Below are 4,135 nucleotides of genomic sequence, written 5' to 3'. Positions count from 1 at the left end.
AAATAAATTTTTGAATATAAAATCTTAAATAAATATAATAAATCATAAATAACTCATTATGTTAATTTTCAAAAATTTGAAGTTTTACATTTAATATGTTGAAACAACATTTTTTATTAGTTACAAAAAATCTTTGAATTTTGTGACAAATAAATAACTTGTTACAAAATAATTGTATTTTTTGACAAATTAATTTTTTGTTACAAAATATTTAGAGCTTTTGAAACAAATAGATATTTTGTTATAAAATGTTTTAAACTTTTGCAACAATAAAATCTTTTGTTACAAAATATTATAATATTTTGCAACAAAACAACAATTCGATACGAAAGCCAACATAATTTGTAACAAAAGAAATCACGTTGTTACAAAATATTCAAATGTTTTGTAACAAATTTTCTTGTTGTTACAAAATATTCTTATTTTGTAACAATAACTAATTATTGTTACAAAAAAATCATAATTTGTAACAATTTTAAATTTGATACAAATTTTTTGTTACAAATGTTCCATTTTCTTGTAGTGCACGCGTCCGTGTCACCCACGCGACCGCGTGGCCCTGCAAAATCGACGTAAAAGGGTGTATGGCAGAAAGTTATGATGGAGTGGGACTGGAGTGATGCTAGAAGCACCAGCCCTGTCACGCGACCGCATGCCCCACGCATTCGCGTCGTCCTCCAAACATGGCCATCCACGCGATCACATCAACCACGCGATTGCGTCACCCCAAATTTTTGGCAAAATATATTTGAAACAGAGAGTTGCGCGAACGCGTAGCTGCCCTCGCGCCATTCGCACAAATCAAGTCACGCGACCGCGTGACCCACGCGTCCGCGTCACTTGACATAAATCACACACCACGCGACCACGTGTCTCATGCGTCCGCGTCACATGCGCCGCACAGCTTATCCAGATCAGCGCCAACTATCTTATCTTTTCTTCCCCAATCCTAATTTTTCCCTCCCCCTTCTTATTTCTTTCTTCTTCCTTCTCATTTTTCTTTCCTCATTACATTTACATTCTTTCATCCATTGCATTTTAATTTTTTGCATATTTTTATTTTCTTTTTTAAATTTATTATTTTACCATTGGTGTTAAATTTTCTTATTCAACTGTTACATCTTTTCTTGAATTATTTTGGTGCTTAGTGACTTGCTTTACACTGTTGGGTAATATTTTATACTGTCTTTCATTACCTACTCTTCCCCTTTGTTGCAAATTTTTTGCAACATTGATATGCCATTTGCTTCTATTGTTTTCTCACTTGCATGTTGTAGCTACCATGTAATTGTGATCCTCATTATTTGGCATTAACGCAGCCATATTTTATTTGTTTTTATCTTTCTTTCTGAGCTACTTTTCTTCTTTTCCTCTACTTTCAGGCTGGCCACCAAGAAAGGGAAAGGAAAAGTTTCTAAATGGGGAGACAAACAAGTCCATCAGCACAATCTTTAAAGAAAAGCATTAGTTGAAGCAACCCTTCCACTTGCACATCTTAGCATGCACCGAGGACGGTGCAACCTTTAAGTGTGGGGAGGTCGATACTGATCTCCATGGGTTAGTTATTTTCTTCTCAAACACCAATGTTTTATTTTCTTTATTAGTTCATTGTTGCATCTGCATATTTGATTACATGTTTTCTTGATTTTATGCATTTAGTTACTACTTAGTTGAAGTAATATTTTCTTTTTTCAAAAAATTTTTATAATATTTCACTAATTTAAATTGAAAAATTTTTTCTATTAAAACTTGTTTGAAGTTGTATTTGGAATATAGTTTAAAAAGCTAAGAACACACAACTTGTGAGATTTGAGCTTAATTACATGGTTACACTATTTAAACCATGAATTTTATTCTTGTGTGTTTTCTTCCCTATGATTGTAATCTTTGCTTTGTTCCATTCTATATGTCCACTATTTAGTGTATTTACATGCTTGCATATGATTGAGGCCATTACTTATTTTAGCTCACTTCTCCCAAATAAGCCTACCCTTTTATGTCACCCTTGTTAGCCACTTTGAGCCTTTTAATCTCATTTATTCTATATTTTACCACATCACTAGCCTTAAGCGGAAAAATAATTAAATACCCCAATTGAATCTTTGGTTAGCTTAAGATAGAGATTGTGTATCAACTAGGTGTGGGGAAACTATGGGAACATGGGTTAATAAGGGAATGTGTCATGACAAAATAATGGGAATTTGGGTACCTACTCATGTGAAACTAGAAAAATTAAAAATCCATGTGCATTGATAAGCTATGTTTATTTCCTTAGTTTTAATATATAAAAAAAATCCAAAAAAAAAAGAAGAAAAAAATCCAAAAATATTCAATAAATAAGTAAGTAAATAAGGGGACAAAATTATCCCAATGCAAGGTTAAGTTAATAAAAAGATCAATGCATATGTGATAAAATTAAAATAAAGGTTGATGCATGAGTATGTAATACAAAAGTGGGAATTTTTGGTAGCTAGGCATGAATTTAAAAGTATATAGAGTGTGTGTATAGGTGAGATCTTAGGTTAGTCAAAGATTCATATTATAGCTCACTTGGCCATACATATATCCTCACCCTTACCTTAGCCCCATTACAACCTTGAAAAGACCTCATGATGTTTGCATTGGTACACTAAATTTTTGTTGATTGGGTAGATGAAGAACAAAGTTTAGAAAGCATGACTAGAGAAGAGTAGAGTGATTAACCCTAGACACTTAAGAGATTAGAGTGATATACACTACCAGTGAGGGTTCAATGCTTGATTCTATGTTCCCTGCTTTCATGAGCTATCTTCTTACAAGTTTACTTGTCTTTTATTGTATAATTTGAATTAGTGAAATCTGATTTATGTTTGTCTTGAAGAGCTTATTTACTTTTAACCAAGTAGATAGAAACATCTTAGCATGTAGTTGCATTCATATAGATAGGTTGCATTTCATACATTCTACCATTCCTCTTCACTCCTTTATAGCTTCTCTTGAGCTTAGCATGAGGACATGCTAATGTTTAAGTGTGGGGAGGTTGATAAACCCCTATTTTATGGTTTATCTTATGCCCAATTGATTGGTTTTTATCAAGTCTTTGCACACTTATTCATACAAAATACATGGTTTTACAATTTCCTTCCCGATTTTGTGCTATGATTAAAAATATGCTTCATTGCTCTTAAATTGTACTAATTTTAATCCTCTCTTATTATCATTCGATGTCTTGATATGTGTGTTAAGTGATTTCAGAGATTACAGGGCAGGAATGGCTCAGAGGATGGAAAGGAAGCATGCGAAATTGGAAGGAATACAAGAAGTTGAAGAAATTGCTAAGCTGTCCAGCCTGACCTCTTCGCACTCAAACGGTCATAACTTGAGCTACAGAAGTCCAAATGACGCGGTTCCAGTTGCATTGGAAAGCTAACGTCCAAATAACTCGGTTCTAGTGACGAAAATTAGCGTGTTTTAATTCGCAACCAGCGAATTCTGGGCTGTTTCTGACCCAGTTCTCGGTCCAGAAAACACATATTAGAGGCTATAAAGTGGGGGAATCCATTCATTCATAATCATACTTTCATAATTCACAATTTTAGGTTTTAGATGTAGTTTTAGAGAGAGAGAGAGAGAGAGAGGATCTCTCCTCTCTCTTAGGATTAGGATTTAGGATTTCTATTATGTTTAGGCTACTTCTTTTCAATCACAGGTTCAATATTCCTTTAATTTATTTTCTACTTTTATTTATTCTATTACTTTAATTGTTATTTATCTTTTCAATTTGGCTTATGAACTTCATGTTAGAGTTGATTTCTTTATTTATATAATTTGAGGTATTTCAGATTTAAGATTTATTTCTTTTATTTATGTTACTGTTGCTTCTCATCTGAAGGCATTTTTATGAAGTAGATTTTCTTTCTTTGGCTTTGGTTAAGTAATTAGCAACACTTGAGTTATCAAACTCAACTGTTGATTGAAATTGGAATTCTCTGCTGGTTAATTTGTACTCCAATAACTCTAGTCTTTCCATAGGAGTTGACTAGGACTTGAGGATCAAATTAATTAGTCCCCTTGACTCTCCTTTGTTTAGCAAGGGTTAGTTAAAGTGGGAGCAGAATCTAATTCTCATCACACCTGATAAGGATAACTAGGATAG

At 33.1% G+C, this 4,135-nt stretch overlaps 1 protein-coding gene across 1 annotated transcript in view; it reads right to left on the bottom strand.

Moving 5' to 3' along the window:
* LOC110266099 overlaps positions 1-4,135 on the bottom strand; it is a 9,578-nt gene that overhangs the window by 2,075 nt on the left and 3,368 nt on the right. The window lies entirely within an intron of this gene.

This window comes from Arachis ipaensis, chromosome B01 (assembly GCF_000816755.2).
Source record: "Arachis ipaensis cultivar K30076 chromosome B01, Araip1.1, whole genome shotgun sequence".
NCBI lineage: Eukaryota > Viridiplantae > Streptophyta > Magnoliopsida > Fabales > Fabaceae > Arachis > Arachis ipaensis.
This window is presented reverse-complemented; position numbering and strand designations above follow the sequence as displayed.